The sequence below is a fragment of the Heliangelus exortis genome, chromosome Z (genome assembly GCF_036169615.1).
Source record: "Heliangelus exortis chromosome Z, bHelExo1.hap1, whole genome shotgun sequence".
Taxonomy (NCBI): domain Eukaryota; kingdom Metazoa; phylum Chordata; class Aves; order Apodiformes; family Trochilidae; genus Heliangelus; species Heliangelus exortis.
Window position 1 is genome coordinate 61,456,191 of NC_092454.1, and position 22,254 is coordinate 61,478,444.

At 35.9% G+C, this 22,254-nt stretch overlaps 1 protein-coding gene across 1 annotated transcript in view; it reads left to right on the top strand.

Annotated features, from left to right (window-relative positions):
• LINGO2 (leucine rich repeat and Ig domain containing 2) overlaps positions 1-22,254 on the top strand; it is a 461,135-nt gene that overhangs the window by 173,813 nt on the left and 265,068 nt on the right. Inside the window, exon 2 of the mRNA XM_071730935.1 lies at positions 2,484-2,552. The gene's annotated coding sequence lies outside the window, so the exon portion shown is untranslated. The remainder of the gene's footprint in view (positions 1-2,483; positions 2,553-22,254) is intronic.

The following is a 22,254-nucleotide window of genomic DNA, read 5'->3' on the forward strand; positions in this document are numbered from 1 at the left end:
TTGATACTCCATCATACTGCTGGGGAGGACAGAAATCTGAGTATTTAAATGTCTTTTGAAGGTTAGTTAGAATGTACAGCACAGTTAAGAATAAATTCTCATGGCCTCCAAAGGCTCACACTCATCTTTATTTTAAATCTGCTCTGTGTGTAACCAAAGGTGAAGGGAAATGGCTACAATACTCAAAATACTTCCTCTTTGTTTCAACATAAAAGAAGTATCAACATAAAAGAGGTATTTTTAGAGACAATTTTTAGTGGATTTTCTTACTACCAAACTACTTCTTGGTAGTTTTTAATTCTAATTTATTTTGCATTATGTCTGAGATTAATTCAACATAACATAACAAAAGATGAGATTAAATAGTATTACAATTTTCCTTAGGAAGTGAAAACCCTGGAAAAAAATATAGCCATGAATTTAAATAAGTCTTCTCTTCTTCACCATTAAAATCACCAGGAAGTTAGCTGTGAACTTATTAGTCTAACCTTCATAGTACTGAAAGCAAAATGTAATCTTTATTTAACTTAATGCTACATAAGAAATTTAGGAATTCAATACAGTGTAGAAACTTTCCCAGTTACAGAAGAATATGTATTTAAACTGCAAGACACTCTTGCAGTATGGTGTGAAAGAACTGCTACTTCTGTGGGAAAGTACTATGGAAAGACTGCCATTCTGAACATAACTCTTTTCTTTTACAGAACAATATTTTTTCATTGAACCAAATAAAAAGCCCAGTAATAATGACGTAAGATATTGTGTTAGTGAACAGATTGCATACCCTTCACCATCTTGAATGGACCTAATGATTATAACAACAGTTTTTATTCCTTGATTATTGTTAAAAAAAATTCCAAGGCAAACTTTCTACCTGTGCCTGTTAATCACTTCACCTAAGCAACATGGGGTTTTTTCGTCATACTTACTGCTCATACAGAGCAATTTAAAGATAAGTGAATTGCATAAAGGGGCTCCAGAACACCAAGAGAGAGATTTCAAGAGAATTTCATGAATCACTCCACAGCTTCAAAATACTCATTTCAGGAGGAGAATATTTTCATCTAGGTCTCATTGTGACTTTATTTTACAAAAAAAGAAATCATATGTAAAGATTTGATTTTCACAAACTAAGTAGGCTGAAATGTATATGTTAAGGAGAAAATAGAGAACTGATGCAAATCTGATGTCAGAACTACTGCTTTGGTGAATGAGCAACCCAACTTCTTTTCCAGGGAAGATTTGTTTATTAGAGACAGTCCTGCCTGGAGCACTGAAAACCCTTTGCTACCCTCCAAGACTTTTTCTGCAAATAGAATAAATTCCTTATGTTACAGATTCCCTCCACAGTTCAGCAGTAGATATTATCTTGTCCATAAACAAGCATTTGGTATAATATGTAATGATTTAGTTAACTCATATACTGTTACAACACATACAAATTTAGTTGAATGCAAGTTAGATAGAACAAATTTCAACATTGAATTTGTATTTATTTACAGTACCTATTCTTACTGTTAAGTGCAGTGTTATGTTCCTATAATATAAAATAATATTTTAAAGTCATATTTTTATTTCATTTTTATATGCTCTTTTTCAGTTTTCAGAGTTATGTGTGTCAGATTTTACTGTGTTTTATTTGAAGATGCGGAGTCTTTATTTTCAGGCATTGTGAAAGGTCTTGGACAAGTAATTTCTCTGTGACAGAAAGTGAAATAGTTTAGTTCTCTTGGTTTGTTTTAATGAAAAGCTTAGAGGGGCATGTTTATTAAAAGAGTGCATGGCATTTTTTTTTATTTATTTTGAAATAGTGCAGTTATTAAGTCTTTGGTATCAGTGTAGTCCTGTGTTATTTTATTGTCTTCTGTTCTATCAATCAGTGGCTATTCTGGTCCTGACAGGCATACAAGTCAGAATTTTTCTTATCTCCTCTTATCTTCACTGTTGAAGACAGTTGGGTTTTCTTATATGTGCCATTAAAATATACAGAAAGTTCAGAATTAAACTTCATATGTCAATATGTTACAGTTCTAAAAACAACCTTTCTTACTTTAGACTTAGAGACATGGATGGAGAAAGCTACGTAGGTACAAAATTCTGTCACCAGCAGAGGCAAGTAATTAATCCTACTATAGAAAAGATTATTTTTTTTCTATGTTACCATTCTGGGTTTAATGTTTTGCCAGTTTCCACTTTATATCCTTTAATAAATGTTGTTTGAAACTACTGTGGACAACCCTGCTCCCCTTGAATGCCAGTGAGTGCACTGTGTTATTTGGTATTATTAGAAGTTTGCATGTGCCTCTAACTCTGTTTACCTCAGCAAAGGCATTTACAGCTCTGACAATCCTTTCTATTCCTTCTTGAGTAGGTGTTGAATATGATACTGAAACATCTCAAGGCATTTCACTGAAACCATCAGCATTTCAAAAAGCTCATGTAAAACCAAAAATTCTAATTAATTTTTCCTCTTCTCTTTCCAGTGGAGCTGGAAAATTTGGCAGCAGACTCTTTCTTTCCTGCTTGTATTTGTGGAGCCTGGATTTTGCAAGGTAAATGTTCCATTTTAGTTGACTGCAAATTCATACTATTATAGTTTCCAATGACTAAAATGACCTTATAATACCTGTAGGTTTTGAGAATAGCCTTGCTCAGTGTTTTATCAATACTTTTAGCAGTGAACTGTACTAGAGTATTCTGATAACTTTAAATGAATATGAGTTGCTTTGGACTCGTTCACTAACACACCTCCAAATCATGAAGAAAGGAAAAAGATGCCAGGACCTAGATTATTTGTGAGTTTCTGGGCTATTGCTCCTAACTTTCCTCAATTTCAGTGAAAGAACAGTTAAGCTGAGACTGGAGATTTAAATCTGAATGTGAACGCATTTATTCACTCAAGATGTGTTCTCTTTGTTCTGTGTTTATTGGTGATTTTATTAGAAGAGAAACTGAAGGTAATTCTTCAGACGTGTGTGACTGTATTTGAAAACCTTTGCTGCAGCACAGTTTTTAAAATGAGAGGTTCTTATTTGTTCTCTTAAACAGTTCTTAATAATGATATTTGAAAGATAGTCATGTTTTCCTAGCAAATATTTGGAAAATTCATTTTTCTAGAGTTTAAAAATATCTCAGACAAACTATCTTGTTTTGATAATCATTTTTGTTACCATGGAAGGCTGCTGGTTGTTCTGAGAAAAATCTGTCCCTGAATACTTTCCTTAGCTTTGGTTAAGAGTCTAGGCTTAATATTATTCTCTTTCCTTCCAGACTTAGTTCCAGCCATGAATTTTTATCTTTGAAGTTGTCTCACTTGTCTGTAGAAAAGAACATTCCCCTCTGAATCTTTCTGCCATTGAAACTAGCTCTTTTACACACGGTTTTTCAAAAGCTTTTTTATTATACTATAAAGAAGTGAACCAGAAGCTATGCAAAAGCTGCTCCAAATCATGCTTTTAAATGGAGAGCTGAGCAGAAGAATCACCCCCTCTTGACAGAAGTGGCACTAGAAGCTGGAAAAATTCACACTTTTGAAAAGTAAAATCAGCAGCCCTCTCAGCACCTAAAACAAGGGAGTGAATATTTTACTCTTCCTCATTTATTAAACAAGCTGAACCCCAAGGCAGTGTATTTCAATGTATTGTATTTCTTTAGGAAGGAAAGATAAAAAAGTTATAGATGTGAATGAAGCCCTACTACAAAAATGTGGGTGATGACTGTAAAAAGAAAGGCAGCAGCATTTCCTTCTAGGCACCTTCTGAGGATGGAAGCCATTTATAAATACTGAAAAAGGCTGCCCATCTAGCATTTCATCTGCTAGAAACAGTAAAAAAACATTCTAGTTGTGAGGAAGACACCAAAACCAATGATTCTTCGTGCAGATGGTTGGGCACTGCACAATCAGAATTCCCAGAAAAGTCTGGGTGCTGTTCTATTTCAGAGAGGTGCTGGTGCAGCTCCTCAGATTTTGTGTTGTGTTACACAGGCCTAACTATCTTGAGTGTGAGAATCCACAAGAGGAGAAGAAAGCACTAGAAATCAGCAGTTTGGTGGCAGAAGACGTAATTTTACAACAATTTAAACACAATTTTTGTTATTACATCTCATTGTGTTTAATCAAAATTTAAGCATGTACTTAAGCACTTACCAAATTGGGTTAAATTTGGCTCAATGGCAGCTAAAGGAGTGACAAAGAAAACAATGAGTAAAAATTCCAAAGCATTTGTGTGTGACAGAGCAGCAGACACTTGCTGGTTTTTCTCCATCATATACCATAGTTTCATATATTATGCAAGATAACAGTCACCAAAAGATTAATGTTTTCACACACAATTTAGAAAGACCCTTATTTTCTCTTATTCCAAAAGATGTGTAGCATTATGATTTTTTACCCAAGATAACCAATTATGATTTACCAGGATTCTTCTGGTTATAAAGGTAGTTAAATATGAAGGTGACATTGATTCTAGTGAGTTATGTGTAATTCTTGTCATTGACATTTCAATAACAAAACATCAATATTCTCTTTGGAGTTAGCAATAGGTCACTGCCAGTTAGAGTGGACTCATATGTCTTTATTGTGATGATCTTCTGTGGGGTAATGAGATGTTCATAATCAGAGCAGAGGGTAGGTTTAGAGTTGCAATTCGATCTTTCTATTTTTAAACCAGTTTGGGGAATTACTGTGAAGTAAATTGTCTTTCATTCAGTCTTTTGTCTTCCTCCTTCTGAAAAGATTTATTACCACCTTTTTAACTTGTTTTCCTAGCATTCTTATAAATTTTGAATGCATAGTGCATCATACTTGTGGATTTCAATAAGCTGATACTGTAAAAATTTTCTCTGTAATTCTGATTTCACACTAGGGCACATAAAAAAAAAAAAAAATCCCAAACCTCTGAGTAGTTTTTTGGCAACTCAGAAATTATTATTTCCTTACTAGTCTAGAAAACACGAAGTGCTAATGTAAGAGACTAAGCCATTATAGGTGTAATGGCTTTTTGTATTTTAAAAAAATATTTAAAAAAACAAAAACAAAAACAAAAGGAAGAGTTTTTTTCAGTGTCACCACAAATGTCCATACATACGTATTGCTTTTCTAAAGAGAAATGATGCCATTAATCCATAACCTGAAATTCTCGACATGAGCAAAAATGATATAATTTTGCCATTAGGACATGCAGAAGAAAATAAAAGTAGTTTAGGGGTGGTGTCTAATCAAAGAGCACACTTTTTGATATATACCAGGGGCTTGATTCTGATTTAAAGTCATTTTTCTCCATGGGTGATTATGAACTCTCACCTGGCACTAGGATATGAGAATTCTTTCTAAGTATTTATTACAATTCCTTTACTGATCAGTAAACGCTATTTGCACCAGAAATTCTCTACGTGTGTTTCTTAAGGCTCTGGGTTGATAAGTGTTCTCTCTTTTTCTTCTATGAAAAGTCATCCTTGAGAGAACACCACTGTGATGGTGCTAAAGTCCTGTGCTTTTAATTTGGGTATCTGCAGTCAACCTCCTGTATTCATTCAAATTAATATAAGGATATCACAGAACCACTGAAAGCTAGGGGTTGGAGGGGACCCTGAAAGATCAAGTCCAACAGCCCTGCCAGAGCAGATATCAGATATGAAGATTTTGCACACTGCTCTTGCTGATGGTGTGTTTATGTAGACAGATTAACTCAGTTTCCTTTCCCAGATGGACAACAGTGGTGTAAGAACTGATTTATACTAAAGTAGCTACTGTCAGTTTCAGCTTTATCATCAGATATATCCAAATTTCATATATGAGTTCAGTACTTGTCTAGAAATTACTATTATTTCCACTGTCATCTATACTTATTCTAAAGACTTGTGCTTAAAAGTCTACAGTTCTTGAGGAGCTTCCCTGAATGTAATGGGCCTGTATACTGAGGAAAAAAATTAATCTCTTGGACATTTCTAGAGGAGAAAGCAAAAAGAAAAAAATCTGGATTTTTCTATTTTTGTCTACTCTTTAATCTATGAATCTAGAATTTTAGAAGTGCTTATACAGGGGTTTGGAAATATAAAGAAATATAAATAATTAGGGGTTCTCAGATATCTCTGTGTTATCTGATCTGCCCATCTGAAAATAAGTAAAATCTGTCATAATCACTATGCTTTTCAGACCAGAAGCTAATGTTCTCCTAACTGAAAAAAATCTTAATAGCTGTGTTGGTAAATTACTGGAAATACATAAAACATGCTATGTAAATAAAAAGGAGTAGATCCCATCAGGTTTAAACCCATTTATTGTAATCACAGGATCATAGAATCATAGAATAGTTTGGGTTAAAAGGGACCTTAAAGGTCATTTACCAGCACCCTGAAATGTGCAGGGACACCTCATAACTAACCTAAATCTAGCCTTTTTAATGTTAAAACCTCTCCCCCTTTTCCTATCACTACATCCCCTTGTAAAAAGTCCCTCTCCAGCTTTCTCATAGGTGTTTAAAACAGATGCACAGCAAACAAGACCTTCCTTGAGACAGAGATGGGGTTCATTTAGTCAAAACACTCCTGTATCTTTCCTAGCCTCTGCCATGAATCAGATGGTGTTTTCATTTAAAGGGGACTAGAATTACTGTTGGAAATGATAAACTTATTTGCAGTATTCTTGAGTTTTGAAAAGTACAAACATCAGAGATGAACAAAATCATAGAGGAACAATCTGCTGGGAAAAAAGTTACAATGTAAAAATGAAAAAGGGGTTTCTTTGTGTTACAAAATTTTGTTAGACAGCTACTCTTATGTTTTGCAGAAGATAAAGACTCCTTAACAAAAATCTAGAAGGTCTTTTTTCTCATTTTAGTAAAAATGTCAGTATGCTTCTATTTTCTGTAACAGGCAAGGCATCATTTTTGACTGTGAACCTTCCTTGAAATAATGGATTCAGTCCTTCCTTGACTTTCCTTCATGCCTCTCTCACAAGACTACCATGCATCCTTAAATCTCTCCATTTTACATATTCAGCAATGCAGCTTGATCTTTGGTATGGAATTTTGCTATGAGAGCTTATCAAGTAGAATATTGCACTGCCTTTCATTAATCAGAAAGTAGATGAGCAGGAAAACAAGAAATAACTTTGTATACAATTACTGTGAAAATAAGCATGACAGTTGAGCTACACTAATATTAAAAGGTAAAAGGAGACTTATATAATGATAATATTAGTGACTACCCCAAGCTGAACTTAGTAGGTTGGTTTATTTTGATGCTGCAAGGATAATTTGCATGTCAAAAAATGTTTTTCAGTTCCTGACAAAAAAACCAAACCAAACCAAACCAAACCAAACAAAAAACCAAAAAAACAAAAAACAAAAAACTGTTGAATAAAAGCTACATGCGGATACATGGATTTTTTATATATAGATAATCACAGTCTAACACCTTGAATTATTTTCGTAGTCAATGGTTTTTGATTTCTGGTATATTTTGTCAGTACTGCTAGAAACTGAATAGAAGCAATTAACATGAATGTTAAGTCCCATTCTTGAATAACAATTTTCAGATCTTTAGACCATCCTTGTTGATTGCCTCACTGTGAATTAAATCAATCTTAGACTAGATCTTTCTCAGTCTCTCTATAACTTGAGTTTAATCATGCAGGCCATTGTGTTTTGCCTTATTTTACTCTCTCAGACAGAAGGACTTAGTGGCAATCAGAATGTGTCAATGCAGGTGAGAACCCAGGCCTGAAAGTCCAAGAACTACAGGATGTTGAAAATCTACAGTCAAGTGCTTGATGATAGGGAACCATGCCAGCTCCCTGGGAGAGCCCTGTCCCAAATCCATTAAAAAGCCCTTGAGTGTGCAAGGAAGAACAGATCAACCAGCCATGTGAATGAGAACTCTTAAGTCGATGCAACTTTAAAGTAATACAGCTTGACATATCTTGAGAAGGCATTAATGTGGAGAGGCTGTGTAGCACAGAGTGTGTCCTCGCTTAGAAAACTGAAAGGGACCGATGGGCACCCCAAAGGTAAAAAGAGCTATTTTTTCTGGAACTAGTTCTTCTGAAGTGTTTTCTGTCACTGAAAATATTATTAAAATGTTACAAGAGGAAATTCAACTGTCATCACATTTTTAAAGAGAAAATCCTGAAGGATGAGGAGTGAATATACAATAATAAAAAAATTTACAGCCTCATTAAAATACAGATATTTTAATGATAAATCTGGGAGTAGAGAAGCAGCATGCTCCTTTCTCTATATTCAAATAGCAGAATAAGAAACCCAGTATTCTTCCAAATTGCCCAGAATGTCATCAAGATTTAATCAAAATTATTCTTGAATTCTTTAATTTGTGTGGGTACAGCCCCTGTGCTGAGTCTGGTGTGCTGTCTCTGAAATGTACTGGTGCTGTGCTGAAGGCCATTACTTAAACTCTTGCACTGCAGTCAATATGCAGAACAAATCTGTTTGGCATTCACCTTTTTCCCACACATGGCTGTTTCTGTCTGTGCAAAAGTGAGCATTTATTTGGAATCTTCCTGCAATCATTCCCCTCGAAAATATCAGCTTCAAATGAGGAAGTTTATTTGGAAACAAATTACACAAAATCGGAGCAGTTTTACCTGGAAGATTTGAAGTAGCTTCACCTTCATCTACAAGAAAAGGAGAGCTATCTTACAGCATTTGTTAAAATGTGTTCACTCTGAAAATATTTGTATAAAATTAAGCAGAAAGGAGCCACCATTTCGTTTTCTTGATGTCTTGTCAGACAGAAGATCAATGCCTCAATCAGAGATGAAGGTGGATACAGAAGTGGGAGGGAATGGAGAAAAGGGAATGAACCAAGAACTGTATGATATTAGTTTTAGCTTCAGTTTGGGCATCAGAAGACCAGTGATGCTTTTCAAAATCAAAGACCAAATACTGGAGGACAAAGTAGGCTATTGCTTCAGTATTCATGCATGTATAAAAATGTGTCATTCCTAATGCATTCCCTATACTTCTGATTTTTATTGAGGTCAAATTGGTATTATCTAGCATGAAGACTAAAGGCCATAGCCTAGGCTAATGTAAATAATGAAAAAAAAAAATTGAGTGATACCAATTTACAAGAAACTGTGAAAGCTCATAGACCTTGGAAATTCTACCCACTGATGGGAGGGAAAAATGTTTCAAAACATTTTTGATTTAAAAATAAAAATTGCTGTGTATATTCCTTTGGACTTTTTCAAAGTAGATGTTCATTATTTATTTTTTTTACTGTAACGGGTTCTTAACTGGACTTTTGTTCTGTCTAAAAAAAATACTGGATATTGAAATTTTCGAGAAGCAGTAACAATAGTTAAAGTAATGTGTCTTCACCTGGTATCTAGGAGCCAAAACCAAATCTATTTTCTTTTCAGTTATGAAATAATAGGATCACTTATACTGTGGTAGCAAATCAGTAATTATTTAAGAAATTTTATGAAGAGAGGGGAAAAATAAAGGGGACAGCTATGTGGTTCCTACCTATAAATAGATAGGTACAGTATTCACAGGGTGCGAACAGTAACTTAACTCTAAAAAAAAAACCAAACCAAAAAACAAACCAAAACAAAACCTAACAAAACCCCCCAACAAGTTTAAAAATATGGACCATACATTTTCATCTTCATGCAAGAGCCCTACTGTTCTTACCATTGAATGCACTGAAGAAAAGTGAGTATTCACTCTCTAGAAGTCTGTAAGTGTATTATTCCTGGGTGTTACTTTACAATGCACAGGATGGTTTTCAAGTGTCAGCCTTGCTGTAAGGACTAAAGAGGATAATCACCCTAATTTAAAGTGCAATTTCATCTATCAGAGGAAAGACTTTTTCTTTTCAATTAGATGAGAGTTTCACTTTCAAAATGCTGTCTTACTCTGGAGGTGGTTGCATAAAGAGAAAGGATGAGTACTTCAAAGGAAAACACACACAGTTATAATGACATTACCGTACGTCCTCCCTTTAGAACCCTGCTTCGTGTCCTAATTCAAGTACAGAACCAGGCTTCTCTTATGCATCTTCTACTGGTATAATTCAGATGAAAGTGCTGGGTTTTTTTGTCTTCAGTCTCAAATTAGTGTTGTGGTTTAAAACCAGAACTTTTAATATACTCAAGAAGGGAAAAAAAAATACTAGTATCAGAAAGAATCTTCTATGATTTCTCAAATAAAAGCATTTAGCAGAGCAATTAATTTGGAATTAATACCTGAGGGAAAGTAATACTTAGATACTTTCGCCTTTGAAGATACTGTTTTACTGAGGCCTTTTAAAGTAAGAGCATTGAACATATATTTAAGTTTCCAAATAATGTGTCCTGATTTTCCATGTAATTCTCAGATCAATGTATACAGCAATAGTGTTTAAAACAAACACAAAGATGCCTGGATAATTTTTCGATTAATAAAGTGCATCTGGGTCTGCATTTTATTGTGTCCATAAAAGCTTTATTTTCAGTTGAAACTGAGACTGCTGAGAAAGTCAGGCTTTCCACCATTGCAGCCATACTTAGAGGACATGCAAGACAAGACCCAAGTGTAGGGCTTTTATGAGTCTTTCGACTGTGTGCAGTGCACTGATGGGAAGCATGACAGTGAGGATGTATTTTAGTCCTTATAGTCCATTCTTGTCATACTTACTGAAAGTTAAACTAAATTTAGAGTGTTCTAAAACATTAATCTTCAGGATAAAAATATAAGTCCCTCATATTTGAGGCTTATTTTATCATTTTCAATTTTTTTTTTAAAACTATGAAAGTACATGTTTTATTAAGTTTCCATCTATTCCTTCTCTTTCTACTGCCTTGTCACAATTTTTAAAAATTTTTACTGCTCTGGCATTTCTTTCTCTAAATGGCAAACAAAAGCACTTAAGAGAGACTTTTCAAAAACCTCAAGGAAATTTGCAAATATTTTGAGGAAAGATTTTAATTCAGGATCACTGTTAATTTCTGGCTAACAAGATAGTCTTTGTTGAACTGCAGAAAGCAGTTCTGCACAGTTCTAAAAGAGGCACAAAAGGCAACTATTTTCTTTGTAATACTTTGTTTCTCTTCTCCCAGGCAACAGCAGAAAGTGTATCTTCCTTGGCCTTCATCCGTCATTAATTCATAATGTTGTGTAATCTTCTGGAGCCCTTCTTGGACCTTTTATTGCTCTAAATCTGTCTATTCATATTATATAGTGCCAGTATATTATTAGTGTAAAATATTTGAAATCAATATGGGGCCAGAAAGAAAATATCTTTGTTGATGTCAAATTGGCAAAAGTTTAATGTTTTGTTAACTTTTCTGGAAAGCCAGTCATTCACACTTATTGTCTGGATTTCCTTGTGAATCTTAGCAGCAGAGATGGTCAGCACTGCTATGAACTTATTCAAACCCTGCCAATGCCTTCTCATAAGAGAGATTTCTACTTGTACATTGACCTTAGCTTAAAGTAATAGAGAAACAGGGCTTTCTCCTTTTTAACCATATATAGGCACCCGTTTTTTTCACTCTTTTAAGGCTGACATTAACAGTGATGGTAGACAGTCAACATTTTGTGTTGTATTTCGCTATGCAACCAGAAACAACTTTTTCCTCTGCTTCTTTCTCTTTTGATAAACAGCTAGTCCAGATTTAAGCTAAAAAAAGTAACTGTAAATCTAGTTTCCCTACCTTTGTTTGCTGTTTCAGTTTGCAAAATAACATGTAAGGGCATAGGGAAAGGACATGATTTTGTGTGTTTGTATGTTCATTAACTGAAATAATAACCAAAATTATTACTATTCTTGGAGTTCAAAAGACGAGCATAAATCATGTCATTATGAAGTGAAGTATTCTTCTTCTAATACTCATTTGAAGAATAATTTGCAAATCATGAACCAATGAATACGTTTTAGAGGTCAGAAAAAGATAACCAAAGCTCAAGTCTTTTTGCAAATAAAAATATTAATTCATAATCAGAAAATCCAATTTACCATTTTATGCAAATTTTTAGACTTTTTCAATTATTTGTCCCATTTTGTGTTTGGTTTTTTCCAGTTTCTGCTCCTGGAATACTGCAACATGATTGCCACACCTGTAATTTGGGTGACATTACCACCATAGATCGTGTGATACTTCCTTTATGCTTGGGAAGTCTTCACAAAAATATTATCTGCAGCAGGACATTATGTAGATAGATAGTCCTTGAACCTTCTTATTTTCTACTTTTCTTGTTTCTCTTCAAGAGCTGTGCAGACAGGCCACGGTTGAAGACAGAGATTGATGAAGAGCTTTAAATTGTTCATTTTGGAGAGAAATTCTCTTCTCTGAAAACAAGCATTCATTACTTTGTGACTGGCATTTACTAAATGCAATAACTGCCCTACTCTAAATCCGTCTTGGAGATGTATTATTTTTTTATGGTGGCATAAAAATGAAATTAAGTCAGTGCATGGATTTTTTCATCCAGATTTCCTTTAATATGGTCAAATTAAGTCAAATAATACTTCAAAGTGTTACTTTAAGAATGGCCTGTACTTCTTCTAGGGACATAATGTCCAAAGTGTCTAAAGTTTATGTGAATAGAATCAATCATAGAATCATAGAATGGTAGGGGTTGGAAGGGACCTCTGGAGATCATCAAGTCAAAGCCCCCTGCCAGTCATGGTAGCCCAAAACTGATTCCTACCTCCCTTAATTACACTCACACTTTGCAAAACTGTTGTTACATTTTTTAGAAAAAGAAATATTACAGATTTTTATTTTTATTTTTTTTATTACTGACATGATAAACCAACTTGAAGTGACAGGCTTTTCAGCCATAAAGCAGTAAACAAATCCTATTTGAAATTGCGTATCCAAGACAGGGTGCAGAACTGGATTGTATAATAATATTCACCTAAAGCTGCATGAAAGATAATAAAGTAGCAATTAATGGTAAATGAATGTACATAATTTGTCTTCCTCTGGGCTGCAGATAAGTCACCACTGACAAAGATTTCCTGCCTTAAAAGTTTCTTGGATTCACACAGCCTCACTGAAGATTTATTCTGGCATAATTTCATACGTAGCTTGGGGTCAGACATGTGCTTGTCTGCTATGTCTTCAAATAACCAAACTAAATTTCAGATTTGGGGTGAAAGAAGACAGCAAACTCAGGAAGCCCAAGTCCTCTTCCTACCTGACATGAGAGCTGGCAGGATGACCCACTGCAAAGAGGCATCAGATGAGAAAAATGTGCATGGCACATTTTTCCAGAATAGTCTTTCTGGGCTTTCTTTGTGTGTTTGATTGCTTGTTTTTCTGCGTGGGGTCAGAAAAGGGTCCAATCAGGTTTCTGTTGTGGATAGGGTCTGATCAGGGATGGCATCACCAATCTAACACCTGTTTCCCACAGCTGCAGAAGTTGGCACATATTTCAAACATTGCACACTGTGTGGCATATTAAGGCCAAACAGTGGATTGGGTCAATTCTTTTTTGCAAAATTAAATTTTAAGCATGGATTTTGGACATACTTCAAAACCATGAGCTATCCAAATGGCAGAGCATAAGAAATTTTTCTTCAAAACTGGTAATGTCCAGATCAGAAATCAAGGAACTCATTGAGGTGATAGTCACCATCTTTCTGAGTAATTTCTTTGCTCATCAGTTCTTCAACAAACACTGGATGTTCTTCCAGGCAGGGGGAACTGAGTGCATGGCTTGGAGATGCCTGTTTTGCTATTGCACCATACTGATCGGTTCCACAGTATGTCTGTCCAAAAGCTGAGCAGCTCTATAAGAAGGAGCAGCTTACCAGGGCAGATGGGCAGAAGGGTCTTGTGACCTGGGGTTTCATGCCTGTTCATGTGAGCACAGGTGATGGTTTTGCAGCACTGCTGTGCAATTCCATTAACACTGCATGGCAGCCGAAGTGGCTGCTTCCCTAAAAGGCTCAGAGGAGAAATGAGCTCAGCCATTCCTTGTCACCTTGGAAAGTATAATTTTAGACTGTCTTGTTAATAGATTAAATGGATCAGGTGTAGCTTAGGGCAGTGGGACTTACCTTTCAGATATAATTTCAATCTAGAAACTTTGTGGTTCCCATGTCTTATTTTATTTGTGTATTCAGGTTTGTAATATGATTCTCTATATTCACTGATTTTTGGACATGAATTATTCTGGTTGCTACTAAGAAGTTTGTAGAATAGATTTTTGCACTGAGGACTGTTTTCTTTTTTCGTTTCTTCCTATCAAAAGGAATTTTCTAGACCATAATGGGTAAGATAGAAAGATTTAGGTCTTGTGTGGTTTTATGAGGTGAAAGGAAACAAGTTTTCTAAGATTATATATTGGACTGCTGAAAAAAGTATTCACAAAACCCAAGTCCTAATCCAGATCTCTATTTAGATATCAAAACAACATAATCATCTTCTGAAAAGACACCTTCTTCACAGAAATCTGTCTCTAAGAATCATAGGATGGTTTGAGTTAGAAGGGACCTTCAAAGACCATTTAATCCTTGATATCCTTCTTATTCTGTGGTGCCCAACACTGCACACAGAACTCAAGGTGTGGCCTAACCCAGGCCAAATATAGGGGCAGGATCACCTCCCTGGTCCTGGTGGTAACACTATTCCTGGTGCAGGCCAGGATGGTGTTGGCCTTCTTGACCACCTGGGCACACTGATGGCTCATGTTCATCTGGCTGCCAATCAGCACCCCCAGGTCCCTGTCTGCTGGATCCCTGCTGCTCTCCAAGCACTCCTCCCCAAGCCTGTAGTACTGCTGGGGGTTGTTATGGCCAAAGTGCAGGATACACATTTGACCTTATTGAATATTTCAGTTACAAAATACATATCCGGTAAACTTATCTAGAGCACTAACAATTGCATAAAATACTAGCTACTAATAATTTTAGATAATATCAACACTACTAGTGTTGCTTCTTATGCTTTGTGGATCTTAATTTTGTTGTCAGCATTGTCTCCAATCTGGTCAAAACACTTGTTGCTATTAGCTCCACCATCATAGAGCAGCTCTGTAATGTAGTATGTCTTATATTGATGACCCAAGTTGCCAGTGCAGCGTATCATAACACTTGATTTAGGCAAATGGTTTTTGTAGTGAAATGAGGCAACCAGGTGCCACTGATTGCCAGGTAGTGGGCATGAGCTTGTGTTAAGCCCGCCTGTCCCTGATTAGGGTGGGCCCCCACTGCTCAAGAGCAGGATTAGGGGGCCAATAAAGCTCACACCTGAGGAAGCCAGGGAGTAGGCTAGCTACTTTGGGAGCAATAGCACTGATCCAGGCTGCTCAGCCCTAAGGGCAATAGACTTAGAGCACTATTTGTGAGTTTCTGCTGGAACACCTAGTTGGACCTTGGAGAGCCATGCCCTAAAAGAGGTTTGTCTTGCTACAGATTTTTTCCTTGGAAAATGTTTTGCTGTAGGCACAGAATGTTAACTTCTAGTAGCTACTCTGTTATCTTGCAAACAAAGTGACTTTAGGATTGACATTTACTGCTTTATTAGCTAGCTGGTGTGAAGCATTTCGAGCTTTTCAACTGTTTTCATTTAGGAGCAAATTTCCCACTCCACCCTTGTAATCTCTGTTTCTCGAAATGTAGAGGTGCATGCTCTTTCATCATCTGTATTCCCATTCATTATTCATTGAAAATAAAAACACAAGTATTATTCCTACCTTGAAGAAGAAGAAAAAGTCTTTATGTGTGTTTTGGAACAGAAGTCTTATTAGTATTTTATGAGACTTTTTTATTTTAACGAGTACTTAGAAATTAATTCAAGTTTGTTTGCTTTTGCCATTATGATTTCTTTGGGGTTTAAATTAAATACCTAATCTTATTTGGAGGTGTACATCTTGAACACTATGTTTGAAGGATAGGTCCTATGCCCATAACTTTCACTGTGCAAAGAACTAAGGTTGGTTCCATATTCAGTAGGTAGAGAACGTTTCATCTTTGAATTGATTTTAAAATACCAATACTGGAAAGAGTATACCAGAATTGCTTTATTGTTTAGGAAGTCCCTTTCTCCCCTTCCCCACCATGTTTCAAGACATTTGAGAAAACAGGCCCTGCATTTTCAATGAATGGATATTTACTCCTGATAATATTTGATTATGGAATGCCTTGCTGTCTGGTAGTTTTACAGAGTCATAGCACTGTACTGGATATAGAGTATGTGAAACACACATCCCTTTGATAACTGAAACTTTATAAATACAGAAAACAACTGTAAACTTGAACTGCTTAGTTTGATTTTTTTTTCCTTTCCATTACCCTGACATAAGCCTTAAAAATTATTGTTCTTCATTGGCAAAGAGTGTATGTGAAATGTGTATGTGTATCTGAAAACTGAGTGCAAATTGTGTACTCAGTTTTAATTGTTGTACTCAGCTGCTGCGAACACTGTTTTTGTAGAAAACATAGGCAAAAAGATAGGTTTTGTAGAAGAGATAAGTAAAATAAACCTGGGTTTTTATTTGGATCTTAGTCTTCTGAGGTTAAGCTTGGCTAAGTAGAATGAATCACACACTTTAGCCTAAAGTTTTTATGGAACACTTTTCTTTAATAAACTACTAGTTTCCTACAAGGCAGTAAAACTCATTGATATTTAGATCTAAGTGACATAAGATGAGTTCCCTGGATTTTTTTTTTTTTGAGTAAGCAATTCTGCTCTATAAATATATTTAACTAGATTTTTAAAAATTAAACTTATTATGCTAGTAATAAATTTTCATGTTAAACAAAGTCACATTTCCTGTCCCTCTATAGCTTCTTAAAATAAAGAATATACATGGGTAACATAATCCATCATTAGTAAAAATATAAGTAAAACATACTATTTGCACACATACTGAGTTATGCAGCTGACTGACTTTAGGAAGACCACATAATGCTTTCAGCTGCACATGCTGCTAGTGTTAGCTGGGGTCATCAATCAATTTGATGCTCTACTGAGCTTAAATTAAAAACTGAGAAAGTTCATCAGTGGAAAATAACAGATAAAGACTATCATTTATGCAAAACACAACAATTCAGTGGTACAGCTTGCACTTTAAGTAAAAAGGAGTACACTAGGAAAAGTTTTGATATCCTATTTTAATCCTTGTTAGAGCATTTCCCACATGCTAAATCAGGCTGCTTTGACAAAAAGGATTTTTTTAATTTTTTTTTTTTTTTTTTTTTTTTTTTTTTTAATAAAAACATCCCCCCCCCCCAAGGAGTTATTAAGAAGAAATCGTGGAAAATATTTGCTGAAAAAATTTCTCATTTACTACTTTCTTTAAGGTTTACTCTGTTGTATTGTTTTACAATTCCTTTATGTTTCTGTATGTAAAATAAAAAATATATAATTTTTCTAAAGAGTCATAACACTAAACACAAGAATCAGATTTTCAGTTTCTACAGACATTCAGGAGAAACTTCTATGAAGGAATATTGACATCCACACTTAAGGCAAGACAGCTCCTCCCTAACTCACAGTCTGACTGTGAAATGTTTATGATAGAGCCACAAATGGAAAACACAGATTTATGGCAACAGTTCAGATTTAAACAGGATATTCCTTCATTAGAATAAACTCAGTGCTCCAACTACTGTATATTACTGACTTTACTGTTTAGGAAAATTCATAAACCACTACAATACATTGAAAAAACAGTAATGGCTACTACTCTTGCAGAGTGTATGTCTTTGATTGTCATATCCCTTATAGATGTTTACTTTAGCTATAACTAAATATGAACTAAATAACTCCGTAGTCTTGATACAATTACAGGAATTTATGCTATTATCGCTTTCTACTTTATCCAGTCTAATTAATACTCGTATCCAATACATTCAAGAACACCAAGTTGAGTGGAGAAGTAGATGCTTCAGGAGGGATACCCATCCTTTAGGAAGACCTGGACAGGCTAGAAAAGTGGGCTGACAAGAACTTCATGAAGTTCAGTGGAGACAAGTGCAAGGTCTTGCACCTGGGAAAGCATAATCCAAGAGTGCAGCACAGACTGGGATCCACATGGCTGGAGAGCAGCATTGTGAAAGGGGACCTGGGGCTCTCAGTGTACAACAAGCTCAACATGAGTGAACAGGGTGCTGCAATGGCAAAGAAAGTCAACAGCATTCTGGGTTGCATCAACAAGGGCATCACCAGCAGAGATAAAGAACTCATCATCCTACTTTACTCAGTGCTTGTCAGGCCACACCTGGAACACTTCTCATCTCCACGCTGTGGTAAAAGGACTAAAGTACTGTGGCAGAAAGTAAATCTCCTTGTATTCCAGCTAATTTTCAAATATTAGAGGAGCTGGGGGCAGCTAGGCTTAGATTCTGAGCGGTAGCCAATTTTTTGTCAATAGTCTGGTCATATGGGTCCACATGCACTACCAACACTACACTACCCATTCAGTTGTGCTTACCACTAGTTACCACAGCCATACACATAACAGTTTGGTCATGTTCAATAAAATTTCTCCCAACCAGATTAGTGAATAGTGTAATTTATTGAAGCAACTGTGCACAAAACTCTTTGAATTTCTACTGATAAATGCACTGTCTGTAAAGTGCATGCAAACACCTAGGTTATAAGTAATACAGCCTGACCAAAATTTGTAAAGGAAAAGAAACTGACTCTATAGAGATTTACACTGGGGAAAACTTGATGCAGTTAAGTGTTCAAATCAAGAGACTCAGCCCCATCAACTGGTCCCTGATATCAGGGATATAGTGTTGTCCCTGAGATGGTATCTTCCCTCACATCCTTCACCCCATTGGCTATTTTTATATTATTTTTATATTATAGGAGGTGGAGCTTGAGTGACCCCAGTCATATATACCATAATTATGATTGGTGCAAAGTTCTCTCACTTCTCATTTAAAGGTAGAGGCTAGAGAAAATTCAGAGTGCAAGCTCAGTGGGTGGAGGTTGCACCTTAGAAGCAGGTATCTTTTGGGGATGGAGGTGTGTTCTGGTATTATAATGAGATTATAATGAGCAGAGTTCACTGAAAGGACAGCATTTTGTCAAAAGGTGGCAGGCTGCTGGCCTAGGTTGACATTGTTGGTTGACATTGTTGCCACAGTGGATGGCCACAGCATCTCTCCTCCACCCTCCTGTGATATTGCCAAAATCAAGAGTTGCTCTGCTACATTGCACAATGGACCCACTGTACGCTGGCTACATTCCACCTGCTTTGATGTTGCACTTTTCCTTAAAATGTGAATATGATTTTAATTTCTAAGTCACCTCAAGCATTTATTGCCATTATTGCACAGCCCGCTCTATAGATGTGGGGGCTGAAGTGGATTCAGAGAGGGCAACAAGGATGATCAAAGAATTTGGAAACCTGCTGTACAAGAACAGAGCTGAGACAAGAGTGTTTGTTCAGCCAGGAGAAAAAGAGGCTGAGAGGACAACTTACTGCCGTATTGCAGTATTGAAAGGGTGGCTTCCAAGAAAATGGAGACTCCCTTCTCACAAGAAGTCACATGGAAAAGACAAGGGACAATGGGGGCAAGCTACTTCTGGGGAGATCCTGACTGGACAAGAGAAGAAAATTTTTCACCAAAACAACAGTCAGGCATTGGAATAATCTCCCCAGGGAAGTGGTGGAATCTCCAACACTGAACACTTTTAAGACTCAGCTCAACTGGATGCTGGGTCATTTCATCTAAACTGTGTCCCTGCCTAGAAAGCTTGGACCAGGTGATCATTGAGGTGTCTTCCAATTTGGTATTCAGTGATTCTATGATTAAACACAATAGTGAACTCTGACTTTACAGTCTTTCATACTCTGAAATAAAATGTACTTCCCTCCTGATACTAATTATCCATCATCTAAGAACACAAGAGAGTTCTCCTGCTGCTTCTCTAAAAAGCACACTTTTTTACTTTTGATGGGATGAGTTCAGCAGTGGAAGTTAGATAGTAAGTGAAGTCAATTAAGATTAAAAGGAAAAGCTTTAATAGATTATGGACAAACTGGGCTATATTCTATGTTCATGCAAATTCCTAAGCTATTAACCTTTTTTAAGCACAGATCTTATAACATTACTGCTAATTCCCTGTGCACTGTGATTTTTCTTCTTGGTTTAGATCTTAAAATACAGGAATGGTGTCATTTTCTTTTCCCCTTCTTCTGATAATCTGGGTAAATAAATTAACTGAAACCAAATGAAAAGGGAAAAAGAAGTAGGTACACTGCTAAGAAAAAGAAAAATTGGTGTGGCAGCTGTAGAAAATGGTTTGGGTCCTCTGGGAACTTCCTCTTGGAAGTAAACTTATATTTGTTGATTGGTAAGAATTTCACATAGTTTCTGGGATTAATTCCCAAAGTAGGTGTTTTAGCAGTGGATGAAGGCAACAGTAAGTGAACTGCAGGGAAAAAAATTGTATTCTCTGATTTCAATTTGCAATTTCTCAGGCCAGCAGGAAACTAATTCAGAGGGGAAGATAAGAAAAGCCTTATCTTCCATGTAAATAAAGTTGCCCTTTTTTATCTCTAGTATTGCAAAGAAGCCTATTGTTCCTCTGCCATTTACTTTGAAAAAAAAAATATTCATCAACAAATGTGGTATGTAGACACCTAATACTACTTATGTTGAGTATTTTTAAAATACAGGATTAGTTCAAAAAAGGTGGAAACAATATCTACTGCCATTATTTGTTCTATAAGCTATTTTTACTTTCTAGAAAGCTCTGATTCTCAGATTTTTCTGCATTTATGCCGCACAATTCAATCAGAGCTTTTGTCTTAATGTTATTGAGGTTTCTCTTATTTACTTTGTCTCTCAGATAGACGTTATGCCAGATCAGGTGACATGTACTCATATTCCTAGTGATTTGGTTTTCATCCATCTCTAATTCTCAAACTTTCTTTTTCTTATTAAATTTCATTTTTTATTTTTTCTTCTATTTGATTCTTTTGCATATTTTTTTCATATATAATTCATAGCATTTTGTTAATGTGACTTATTATTTTTGAGATTCAATTTCGATCACCAAATGAACCTTTCTTTTCCACAGAATGTTTTAAGGGAGATCAGAATCAAAATTTTCTTCCTTGAAACACAGCTCCTTTTTCTATTCAAGTCAATAGTAATACCGTTGGAGAAATCAGTCTTTACATACTGAAATTAGAGCAGTGATCTCTGAATTTCAACATCTGAATAGTAGTGAAGCTCATAAAATGACCATGTAAGAGTCTGATAAACTTACTTAAAATTTCTCCCTCAGACACAAATTCAAAGGAAACTTCTTTGACTATGAATGCACTAAGTAGTAAGTTCTTTAGATAACTTACTTGAAATATGCCAGTTATCAAGTTCTAAGTTGGAAAATTTGTCCCTTTACCAGTGGTGATATAAAATTATAGCATTTAAAGGCCTAGCTCCATTAAAAAAGAGCTGTGTAAATAAAGCAAAGTGATTTTTGGTGAATCTGTACTCTTTTTTTAAACCTTGTCTGACAGATATTGTTGTGTTGTGACTGCAGTAACACCTAGACACCTCAGCTCTGCTGTGAGTGACACAGAACAAGCACACAGCAGGGACTCTATCCAAGCTAACCCCATAAAACATGAACCAGAAGTAAAGTTGGTCATTTTTACCTTACAAAATTTCTTTGGCTTGGGGAGGAGTTGCTATAAAGCTGCCAAGCAGAAAAGAAACAATATACAGTTCTGAGCTTCTCATGACAAGAAAGACATTGTTGTGGTGGAGTGAGTTCAGTCAAGGGCAACCAAGCCCATGAAGGATCTGGAGAACAAGACTTATGAAGAGAGGCTGCAAGAAGTGGAAATGTTTAGTTTGGGGGAGGCTTAAAGGAGATGTAATTGCTCTCTACAAGTATCTCAAAAGGAGGTTGTAGTGAGGTGGGTGTTGGCTTCTTCTTTCAAGTGAACAATGATAGGAGTAGAGGAAAAGGCCAGAAGTTGCACCAGAGGAGGTCTAGACTAGATATGAGGAAGAATTTCTTCACTGAGAGAGTAGTGAGGCATTGGTATGTGCTGCCCAGGGAGGTAACAGAACCATTACCCCTGGAAATATTTAAAAAACATGTAGATGAAGCACTTCAGGACATGCTCCAGTGGCTGATACAGATACTGATGTGTATATTTTAGTGGGGGGTATTTTAATGGTTGGGTTCATTGATCTTAGAAGTCTTTTCCAGCTGTGACAATTCTGTAATTCTGTGACCTTTTAAATACCTTCAGGGATTGTGACTCCACCACTTCCCTGGGCAGCTTTTTCCAGTGCTTGACAACCCTTTTGGTGAATTAA